Source organism: Pezoporus flaviventris, unplaced genomic scaffold, assembly GCF_033815535.1.
Source record: "Pezoporus flaviventris isolate CSIRO_AGI_PZ_B2104156 unplaced genomic scaffold, CSIRO_AGI_Pfla_v1 ptg000013l, whole genome shotgun sequence".
In the NCBI taxonomy this organism is placed as follows: Eukaryota; Metazoa; Chordata; class Aves; order Psittaciformes; family Psittacidae; genus Pezoporus; species Pezoporus flaviventris.
Window position 1 is genome coordinate 25,222,558 of NW_026892561.1, and position 12,463 is coordinate 25,235,020.

The following is a 12,463-nucleotide window of genomic DNA, read 5'->3' on the forward strand; positions in this document are numbered from 1 at the left end:
TCTGTATTTTAGCCATCAAATTTGCTATAACCCCAGGCAGCTTTACAGCAATCCTTACATAGCTTACCTCCTGCCAAGAGCTTGGTTGTTCTCTGAGCACATGCTTGTCACTGGCACAAGCAGAGCTGAGTCCCACCGCACCAGGGAACCCCATGGGTGTTGAGTGCTGCCAGGCAGCAGCAGTGAGGGATAGAGGGATGGCATGGGGAACCTGAGGAGGTGGCTGCTAGGACCCTCCACTGCCCTGGACCTATTTGGAACATGGAAGGAAGCTGAGCTTGGGCTGACAGCATTGCCACCCCAAATATTATCGAGAGAGCCATGCAGGAAGGGATCCTGCCAATTTCTTGCCAAACAATACCAGAGCTCAGTCTGATGCTTTGCATTTTATCTGCATACTCAAGGGTTGGTGAAGGGGGCTGTAGACTCTAAGCAGCACTAGCCAGCAAACAGGGTGGCTGCTGCCTCCCAGATCTCCGATTCATCTTTGCAAGGGATGCAAGGGACGTAAGAGACCATTGCCCACTGCTACATGACCATTTTCTCCATCTTGCTTCCTTTCCAACAAGCACCCTGCTACATTCTGATTTTTATATGAAACCATCTTGGTTTTGCTGCCAGCTTCCAGAGAGGGAGAGGCACTGTAGGGCAGCAAGAACCAGCTCTCCTCAGAATGGGGAGACCTTTCTGGGCTCTTGGCCACCCCACCCTGAGGGCCTCCTGTGGCACATCTGGACCATTGGCTTTCCACCACCTCCATACAGGCTTTGGACATCATGGAGGTGCATGAAAGATGGGTCATGAAATTACACCATCTGAAGAAAGACATGGAGCAAGACCCATGCCCGTGAGCAAGCCAGCCTCGGCACTGCAGGAGTTGCCAGCTGCCTTCCCTGTGCTTTGCACTCCCCATCTGTCTCCAATGCAAGGCAGGAGCCTGGCGTGAAAACCCACTGATTCTTTCCAGAGCTGCAAAGCAAAACTTTTTATCCCAAGGATGCAGGCTGCTCCGCACGCTGCCCTCCTGCCTCCCTAAACTCCGACCAGATTTCACTTGGAGTCTTCAAAGGGAAGGAACCAGAGCAGCATTCATGGCAGGTGGCACCTTAGGGACCAGCCAGCGGAGCCCCCTGGGGGCACCGTGGGGCCACTGGTCCCCAGGACAGGGCAGCAGTTTCCCATGGCAGAAAGGTGTTAATGAAGGCCAACCAAGCAGGCTGCGTCTCAGCTGCTGGCAGGGAATCAGAGAGGCTAGGTCTGTTTTGCTGCCAGGTTATCAGTGGATCCATCAAGTGATGCCTGCTAGACGCCAGATCTATCAGCTCTCCCATATGGATGCCATCCACCCTGAGCCATTTCCTGCCTAATCGGTATCAGCCGTGCTCCTCCCTCCCCAAAAATCACTCTTTACAGCCTGCTGCAACTCCACAAATATTTTTACAACAGGTAAAAAAAAAGGCCCAGAGTGCATGCCCCCCAGCCCAAACCTGCCCCCAGGGTGCACAGTATGCAACATCGCTTCACCAACTGGAATGCAGGTGCGGGAAGACATCCTTGGGGTCTGACATTACTTTGCACTCTGAATTTTCACCGTGGCTCTGTGAACAGACACAGGTCTGAATGAAAAGAGGAGGAGGAAATTTCTTTTCATAGGATTTCAGTTCCACTACCTATAAACAGTGCTGACAGCAAGAGGCGGCAGTAATAAACACCAAGATAAGAGCCCAGCTAGACAGGTAATTTGGCACAAAAGGTTTGTCTGGAGAAGCTTAGGCAGAAGTCATCACATGCTGCTTAGAAACACAAAACCTCGAGCCCTGACCAGGGCTGGTGGCTGTGCCAGGGAATTCCCTGGCTGCTCAGTCACGGGGTACCCTGGCAGGAGTGGGGGGTTACCCCATAAGTGCGGTTGGTTTTGCTGTCTGGCAGCTGCAGGAACTCCCAGTGGAGGAGCTTGGAATCCCCTCCACCGCCCCAAAACCATCTTACTTCCTCGTCTTATAAGCTGTCACATATTCTTAAATGTCTTCACCAACATGTGCTATTAGGGGAAATCCTTCCTCCTGTTTAAGGATTCATGGATTTTGGTGTTGGAGAGAAAAACTGTGGTTTTCCCTTCATTGTGGTCAGAAATCACCACAGGCTGGATTGTTTACACAACAATAAATAGCGTCTTGGCCCCAGGATCATCCTGCCCGCAGCACCATTCCCAGCGTACCAGGTAAAGGGAGCGTAAATCCTAAAACCTTGAATAAAGAGAGTACAGGCAGGAGCAGCACATATAAATTGTGGAGATCTTTATAAAAGCCACAGAAAATACAGCCCCGTAGTGCTAGCGGCATAAACCTTACACAACAGCTGGGATGATTCACAGGAGCAAAGTGGCATGAATCACACAGTGGTGGGTGAAACAGGTTTCTACTCTGTACCTTTAATGCAGAGACAGCCCAGCTTGGGCCTGGATCTTATCAGCCCCATCCTCCTCCCTCGGCCCTAGGTGCGTGACTTGACTTGCCAGCATCGCCAGGGTGTGATGGGAAGAGACAGGGCAGGCAAAGGCATTGCAGAAGAGCCGAGGAGGATTTCTTTTAAACCAGCTGGTGCCTAGCAGGGACAGCAGAGAGATGCCTATTATTTTCAGGTGATAACAATGAAGTATTTCTACAAAGAGCAATGCCAAAGGAGCAGACATTGTACCCATCCGTCCAGCACAAAGCTGCTGAAGTTGAAAGGGAAATACCCAAATGCTCTGACAGCTTTCCCTCACCGAGTGACCTGGCTGCTAACAAAAGAGCCAGCAAAGGAAATAGTCTGCTCTCCGGCAGGTGTAGAGACAAGTCTCTTTTTAAGGCTGTGAGAATTGAATTGGTGGTTAGAGATGAAGGTGCTCATAAGAAGCTGAATTTAAAAATCTATAAATTAACTAAGTAAGAGAGGGGCGAGCTGTCCTGGCTCCCTGAAAGGAAGTTCATGCCTCTAATCTGCTAGGATGCTTTCTCCCATGTCAGAAGGGGGAAGTAAGAACTACTTGACATAATGTGTTTGGGGTTTAAAAGCTCTTTGACAAGGTCCCTTACAAGAGGCTATTAAGGGGAATTAAATGCTGCAAAGCAAATGGAAAAAGTAACTCTAATGGCTGGAAACAAAGAGGCAAACCAGTGTATGTTAATGAGGGCTACCTTGCAGAAGGCTACGGTACTCGCAGGGAGACTCCCTGAGTTTTCGTATTAATACTGTTAATAAGATGGTTAAAGAGATGCCTTAATGATCTAGAAAAGGAGAATGAAAAATGTCATAAGAAAAATCTGGCAGAGGACCCAAATTACTCAGAGTGCTCAGAACAAGAGAAGACTACAGGGAACTTCAAAAGGCCCGAAGAGAGCTTGATGGATGGGCCAGTCAATGGCAGATGAAATCCAAAGTAGACAAATGCATAGTCATGCACACTGTGAGGAATAGGCCCCACTAATTCAAACAAAATGTTAAAATGCAAAGAAGCGTGAGAGATAACAGGGGAAACACTCTGGTGCCAATACCTCCATCAATAGCACCCCTTCACTGATGATGTTGTGCTCAGCCCTATCTGCTTCACTTTGGATGATGGCACTGCCAATATTCCAGGGGCTGTGCAGGCTCAGGGGTAACCTGCCCATCATTAAACACTGGGGTTGGGGCAGACAGAAGGTCCAGCAGGTGAGCATCTCCTCTGGCGGGAACTGCTGAGCAAGAGCCTCATTTCTGCGGCTGGGATTGCCCTTAGAGGTACACTCCCCACTGCCCAGAGGAAGAGCCTGGCAAGACCTGCCAGGCATTTATCCAGGCAAATAACCTTCTGATAGCAAGGTAAGGTGAAGCCTCATGCCACCCTCCCCGGAGATTAGATCCTCATCACAGAGAATGGCTGCTCTAAACAGCCTGGGAAGGTGGGAAGTCCCACATGGAGCCCAGGAAGAACAGGATCAGCTGGTCTGGCAAGGTCCTCTAGTGCATAACCCTAATGCCATCTGTCTCCCAAGACAGGGTGAGCTGCTTATTTGCTTAGCTTGGGACACCCTTGGGTTCCCGCTTTGCCCCAGTCCTCCCTAGTGCTGCCAAAACAGGCGCAGAGGAGCAGGGGCTGGACTTCATCAGCATTAACAGGTCACATCAGCGAGCTCTTGAAAGTGATAAACATCTACAGTGCCTTTGAAACAGATGCAGATGTTAAGAGGCAATCACCTGGAGGTAGGGGTGCATGGCCAGGCAGGGGTGCCCCCAGGGGCTGGGGGACAGATGCCAGCAAGGTCTCAACAGGTCATCCCAGCGGGGGCTCTTTTGGCATGGCTTTGACACTTGACAAATGCCAGACTTCAGTGGGAGCTTTGCTTTGAAAGCCATACAGCCCAGTCTTAGGACTGGCTTTGGGGAGTTCCCCATCACAGGCTGGTGGAGACAGCTGTAGATACACCAAGCCAAACACCATTGAACAGGCTGGGGTGAGCCGGGACCTTGCAAGGAGCAGATAGGAAAGACCTTGTGGAAACAGTGCCAAGGAGGCAATGCACACAACAGCGATGAATGAGAGTGGGGAAGGGAGCCGTTGTCCCAGTGGAGTAAAGCAAGCAAAGCTGCTTGAAGAGCCCCGCCAGGCCATTCACAGCTTCATCAATGGCTACTTTTCTGCAAATAAATGCAATATTTATTTCCAGCAAGTGGATGGTGGAGGGTAGAGGAAGGAGACACTTATTGAATAATAGTGCAACCCTCAAGAAAAGCCATAAATTACCCTGCTCTATCTGTCACTATAATTTCCAGCCAAAGTCCTAATGAATCTTTCCAAACAATAGTGTAAGGACAGGTCTGAAAATCTATTGAACCATCTAAGCACTTGGGTAAGCAAAGCAGAGACGTTAATAATCACGAGACAGCCCACACTGCAGCGGGGACAGAGCATCTTGGGCCACCTTCGCTCCTTGGCCTCTGCCACAGCCCTCACTGTGAGGGCAGCTCTGGATGTCACCAGCCCAAAAAAGCAACTTGAGGCTTAAGTAGTTCACAGGTTTTAATAATTATAGGCAAGAAAACTCAGAAGAACAGCATCACTAAATGAAAATGGTGCCCAAGGGATGTTGGTTTATGGGCAGGAGAGAGGAGAGAGCTTTGACCCTGTAGTTTTGGTCCACAAAGCAACAGATTAGAGGTTTGTCCACACAATGAATCATGTCTCACATTAGCATGCTGGACTGAAGCCTGTAAGGGCAAATAAAAAATATAGGCAATCTGTTTGCCAGACAATAACAAAATACAGTAAAAATTACTTCCTTGAACTGCTTCTCCAAAAAGTGTTTCTGAATTCAAACCAATCTTTTTGCCTTTTCTCATCAGACTTCCAGCAACCAGTGCAAATGGAGAAGGTTAAAAAAAATAATAAACATGAAATGCCCACCACCCAGCTGGTGGCAGGTGGGATGAGCAAACCCCAGCTCTCACCAGATCTGCACCCACCCTAGCGCTGGGGTACACAAACAGTCCCATGGCATTAAGCTCTGGGGACCAAGGCAGCCGAACCCTCCTCTCCCAGACAAACCCAGTCTGGAGCTGCCCAGCACTGGGCTGCGAGTCCAGTCACGCTCTGAATTCCTCAATACACTGTATGCTTTCACTTCACGTTTCATTTCTGCACTTCAAATGCTATCCCCACAGTGAGGATTTACTGCTGCTGGCTTTGCAGGCAGCCTTCCACTGTGAATCACATAATGCCATCTCCAAATGGCCAGCACAGTTCTCTCCAGTGCTTACAAGACCCCCATTACTCTGCTATCCAAGCACTTCACAAACATTAATGGATTTAAGCCTGCAACTTCCAGCTAAAGCAGGGAAGAGTTATTGCTCCTGTTTACAGATGGGGAACCATGACACAGCAGGGATGGCTTGCCCAAATCTATGGAGAAATCTGTAGTGAAGCAGGTGAGGGGACGTGGTTTCTTGTCGCTCAGATTAGCATCCTAATACTGAATCCACCTTTCCCTTCCCGTTCCCGTGAATGGACTCTCTCCACAAGGATTTCAGCTGTTATTGCCTGCCCAGCCACACTGAACCTTTAAATACAGAGAGACATACTACAGCCTTGCTCCTGTGGAAGGCATAGGGCAGCTCTCGGGATCCTGGGGTCAGTTGTGGAAGAGGGGGTCCTACAGGAGACCACAGCCTCCTGGGAACAGGCAGATTAACATTTCAACTTGGCTCAGTGTGACATTTCCATCTGGTTTGACAAACTAAACATTTGAGTTTGCAAATGTCAATGTATTTCCATCAAAAATGTCGACAGCGAAGCCTGACATTTCTTAATCTTTTTTTTTTTCCCCCATTTTGTGGACATTTTTGATATTTCAACTTTGTCTTTATTTGAAGGGGGGGGGGGGGGGGGAAGCTACAATTTTTGACCAGTTTAAGCAATTACTAATTTTTAACCTAAGCCATTAGCTAGCTCCTGTGGGCTATTCCTGCCAGGAATAGATACTGGCAGCGGCACCAGGCAGTCCCTCTATAAGCCCTCGTTATTTACTGAGGGGGTCCAAAGTCACACAGCCCAGAGCATGTCAGGAAGCAAGCAGCTGAAGTTCCTTCACTCCAGGCTTCAAGTCTTATCCAATCTGCCCTTCACCTCCAACTTCTTGCTCAGCTCTTTCATGGGATCACACTGAACTCCCTCTCCAAGGGCCTGGGCAAGGGCCTCCTCGCCTCCTCACCACCTCCCGGTGCGTTAGTGGAAGAAGGAGCAGGAAAGTCAATGCGGAAGAGCACGTACCGTACAGAAATCTATAGTCAGCTGCATTTTGATACAGTCCCCAAAGTACCTAATTATACAGCTCAGATTTCTCCCTGCTCCTCATTCCAGTGATAGCTCACCCTGAATCTTTATCAGGCCTTCAGGCTTCACAGACACGAAGGAGACGTTTGGCTCTCCGATCTTCCCAGCAGGATGGGAGGGCAGAGGTAGAAGGGTGACATACTGCTGTTGTCAGAGTTGCAAAAAACCACGTCAGGGAGCAGGCGTCTAAGTGCACATAACACCTCAATAACTGCCTGCCGTCCTCACAGGGCTCGCACGCTGCTGGGGAGGGCTGGTTCGGAGCCAAGCAGGCAGCTGCAGCAGTGCAGGAACACGCTCCGAGGGGGTCTTAGAGGGATTTGGGAGATGGAGAGCATGCATGCAAATTGCATCAGAGCACGAGCTAATTGCCAAGATTAACAGGCTCCAACAAGTGAAGGGTGAGCACTTGAAGTATGAAGTGTTGACTGAGATGCGAGTGTTACCCACGGAGCCTATGCGGATCTCTGGGTAGAGCTATTTAGGAGCAGGAGTGGGCTACACAGTCCCAGCTGCTTCCTGTTCCCAGATAATGGGCAGAGGCATTGAATGGCCAACTGCCCCTGAGGCACCCCAGGGAGGATGGCTTTGGGTAGCAAGGCTCTGGGTGGGCAGGTGTAAGGGAGCAGAGAAGGGAACCAAGTGCCCCCATCTCAGGGTTTGCATATTGAAGGTTTCCCAAAGACAGGTCTGAGGACTGCCAAGATGCCGCTGCATATATTGCCCATAGCGTGTCCTCACTGTTATGTCCCAAGAAAGGCATAGAAATACTATTTGCAATTAGGAACTAGTGACCTAACTGGAGAGGCCTGGGCCATGGGAGGGAGCAGACAGCAGGGCGCAGGTGGATGCCTGCTCAGAAAACCAGGGCCAGCTGCAGGAAAAATAAATAAAACCAGCCAGCTCTGATGCTCAGCCAACCCAGGGACACATTAACTGCACAGCTGGGGAGAGCTGTGAGGTGGCTGCATGGATTGGACAGCTTACAAGATGAATGAACACCATGGCTGGCAGAATTTGTTGGTGCTTAAAATAATGAGGATGGACATGGAGGTACTTTGGCAGAAACACCTGGGACCATGTACCTAGCACAAGGCAGGGGATGGTGGTGTGCTGCAAGAGGAGATGAACTGCCTACAGGAGAGGGTGAAAACTGCCTTTTGGGATGAGGGGAGTGAAGCTGAAGTCCAGAAGCAGCTTTGCAACAAGATGCTGTCGTGAGGAATGCCAAAGCTGGCAGCAAAGGGATCCAAGGGAAAAGCTGGACACAGAAGAAAAACCCAAAGGAGAAGCTACGGGGAATATCTGCTCCTTCAGACTGCAGCGGTGAGAGCAAGAATGATGCCTGGCCCTGTGCTGAGTCCCAAGCATCATTTTAAGACAAGTACTCTGCTGGTATGTGCCATTAGTGGCAGAGGGATCAGGAGAGCCAGTCATTACTGACCTGCAGAAGAATAGTGCCTGCATACCCTGTGGGACGCACAGAGCCCTGCCAGCCTGGGGCTCTCCTGCTTAAACCCCAAGAAAAAAGGGAAAGGTACACATCTGTGTTTGGCTCAGCAAGTCAGGGGTGCTGCAAAGGAGGATGATGTGACTCCCCCTAAGTCCTGAAGAAAATTGGCGTGGGACTGGGAGCAAAGCCCGATTTCCCCAGCTGGCCAGTGGCCAGCAGCACACCAAGGGGCACCTGCTCCTCCTTATGAGCACATCCCCAAAATGAGTTTTTGGGCAGGCATGATTCACAAACTAGACAGAGATAAACTTCTAACAAATATTATTTGCAAACATATCATTCAGCCAGCCCCGTTTCTAGGTTACACAGCTGACAATTTTGTAATGCAGAAAGAGAAAAAAGATCAAAACCAGCCAACATGTCAAGGAACATAAGCCACAGAAGACAAAACACGGGGGGGGGGGGGGGGGGGAAGGAACAAAAAAAAAAACCAGTTTTCAAAGAGGAAAGAGAAAGAAAAGAGAAAGAAAACATTAAACCACAGGGTGCCTGGAGATGTCTGCCAGAGCCGGGCTTGTCTCCCTCTCCACCAGGGCTGAAAACCTGCAAAACTATTTGGGGTGGATTAATGGAGGGCAGCAAACATAGTGCAGGGCATGAGATGGACCTTGGCATGGAGGAGAGTGCTGCTTGACCATGCCCGGCATGGGGATGTCTTGGTTATTCATGCACAATAACTGGTTTGAATGCAGCTGACATGAATAGGAAAATGCCTGAACAGCACTGCACATATTCCCCCAAATGTATCTATGCATTGTACAGCATCATTCAAAACCCAAATAAAACATCATAGAATATATAAAGGATGGGATAGAAAATACTACTATATAAAGCTGTCCTCGCATCAAGACTGAGGCTTTTCCAAAAAGATACGTGTCAGCCAAAGAAATTACAGAGCTTGGTATGGGGATAACCAGATGAAGTTTAATGGCCTGTAATATGCAGGAGGTCAGGATAAGTGAGCTAATAGTTTCTCCTGGCCTTAAAGCCCATGAATGTGTGATTAAATCAAGGGAATGCTTGTTTAGTTCCAGTTCCCCAGCCTGCATATATATGATGCATCAGGAGAGGGAAGTTAGAGATGGGCAGTGGAAGCAGCACAGGAAGGTGAAGGGGCTGAGGAGGGGTTTGGGAAGCATGGTGTTGAACATACCCCAAAGCCACTGATTTAAGATGCTGGGTTTTGCACAGTGTGTGACTCACCTTGGAGCTGGGGGCTGGGAGGAATTGCTGCAGTGATTTACAGATGTAAGAGGACAGCCAGAAAGGAGCAGTGGTTGCTGGGGCAGGAGGGGACATCTCCCTTGGGCAAAGATTGGCCCTGCAGCAGTGGGACCTGGGATAAGATGCAAAATGGGAGCATGGGGCATCAGAAGAGGAAGCATCACGCCGCATCCCCAAATACATGGAGGAAGAAATCCCACTGCCAACTCCTTGGATGGGTTGGGTCTGAGAAACCCTGGGGAAAGCACCAAAACCAGGGATGTGAGGCAGGTGAAGCCACAGGGATGGCAGCTAGTGGGTGGCATAAGTTAGAGCTGATAAAATGTTCCAGGGAACATGAAGGGCTTTTAAAGACATTGGGGGAAAAGAAGTGCTAGTGAGACAGAAGGATAATAACAAATGAGAAAGGGCCTGGAAGGAATGAAGAGCTTTAAAATGGCAGTTGCTGAATTGCTTTTTTAAATTGCTCTTTAAGGCGATAACTAAAGAGAAGAGGCATGGTCAATTAGGAAGTAATGAAGACCTTGTAAATACACTTACTGATAAAAAGCACGTAAGGGAATGCTTGACAAGCCCAACATACACAAATCAGCCGGGGCAAGCAACATGCGTTTTGAATTATTAAGGGAATTCACTAACGAACTTAGCTAGCCTCTGCCACTTCAAAACCCACCACCATCAACAGAAATAAAATTGCAGTCAGCCAAATTCCGAGCTGGCGTAACGAATCAGTGGAGGGCTCGGGGGGGGGGGGGGGCAGTGGGGACTGGCAGGGAAGGAAATAAACACAAAGCAAAATTAAAAGGAGGGAGTCTGGAAAAGGAGACTGACAATTAGTAGCCAGGAAATTTGTTTCATCTGCCAGGCAAGGAACGCCACAAAAATCAGGGATTAAGGGAAAGGCATTTGTCTGCTCCCAGAGGAGAGCAAAGCCATGAGCAATGCAAAGGAAGAATTTACCAAGGACAAACCATGGCGGTCAAAGCTGACTGGTATGTTACAGGGCACTGCAGGCTCTCTGAAGCCAGGGACTGGTGGATAAAACCTGGCAGGACACACAGCAGTTCACCCCACGTCTTAGGGATATTTCTTGGAGGAAATAATTGGCCGCAAACCGAGGCCAGCTCAGGAGCCCACACGGCGCAGCAGCCGGCTCATGAACCAATGCTAGGCCTGGTCTTGCTCGAGATTAACATTAACGATTGAGAAGATAAATGGCAAAATAATTGTATTTGCAGATGATGCTTAATTAGGTCATGCTGCAAACAGAAATAACATAACAGGAGCCATGGTAGTTTGAAACACGGGTGGAACTGGGAGAATGATGAGCCTGGAAGGATGCAGGGAGCTTGGGGAAGAAGATGTCCTCAGCATAGGTAGTGAGGACAAGCTGGGAGATATCCCTGGGGGAGGAGGTAGCTGAATGCAGCAGATGAGGTGGAATTTCTCAATGCATCTATCTCACACTCTTAGCACTCTGAAAGGCATCAGAGTCCCTCAAAATCACAGCAGGGCTTGCCTGGGCATTTTGAAGCACAAGGAAGAGAGTGCTTGCTGTCTCACCTGGAAGGTTTGGGGCAGAAAGGGTGATGCTGGGGACTGGGAGAAAGACCCATCCTTGGCTGAAACAGGCTGGGCCATTGGCTGCCTCCTGTGCATGTCTGGGTCTGGACAGGCACCCAAGGGAGACGACCATCTCTGCTCTGGGAAATGGCATACAGATTTGTGCAGCGTGGGAAGGAAACCCCTTCCCACCACCCCCCAGACAGGTCAGGGGAAATAAAAGCAGGGAGCCACAGCAGAGCAGGCGTATTTTAGGAAAGCTGTCAGAGCGCTCACTCCCAGGGCATCCCTGCTTCTCATCCACTGATGGAAGCTGACGTTGTGTGAACCGTTCTGAGCAAACCCAAATTATTTTAATTTCCAAATCCAAACAACTCCAATTATATCATTTCCCCTGTGCGAAGCTGGGTAATGCTCTCCCTCTGCTTCCCTGGCAAAGCTACGGCAGCCCTGAGTGCTGGCAGCACTGAGGAGGCTCAGGCCTGGTTTGAGGGGCCAGGAGCTCACGTACCTCCCCAGACACCCCTCCTGTTCAGGGACAGCATGAGTGGCACATTGGGGGAGACCTCAACAGGCAAGGTTAGACAGGATGATGGCTAGATGTGGTCATGGCTTAAACACACAGGGGGAATTTCCAAGGTTCAATTTTGCACATATATCCAGAAAAAAATAAAATAAAAAAATAATCAGGCTTTTCAAAGTGATTAAAAATCTCCAGGTGAGCTCTCCTAGCCACAGCAGAGCTTTTTGGTTTTCCTCCTTTTGCTCCACACAGAGCAGCCTTCCATAGCAGGCTTGGGGGGAGTTCACTTTAAGAATGAGCAATAAACAATTTGATAGTTACAGAAATAGAGGGAGGAAGAAAGCCAGTTGAGGAAACATTTCCTTAAGAGCTCTGATTAACTAATTAACTGAGTTTCTTCCTACACCAGCCTTTCCCTCACAGCTTCAGTGCCATCCATTTGCAGAGGGTATACTGCACTAACATTTAACTTATCATAATTGCAATTATACACCTCCAGCTGCCTTTGGTTTTTTTTTTTCCTCCCGTAAGCAGCCCTCCCCCTTTTCTCTAGGGTTGCCTCAGCACCATTTCCTCGCTCTTGTTCTACCTACAGCCAGTGCAGAGTGAACAGAGCAAAACGTGGATGTCGCTCCTGACTTTCATACCCAGTCTCCTCTGACTTTTTATACCTCCACCCTAAAACCCCCCTACATCTCCTTTCATCTCATTTCTCCTTGCTATCTGCTCCTTTATTTCTCCTCTGGTATTTTAATAGGGTCTCAAGAGCCTGCTTCCAGAGCCTCTTCTT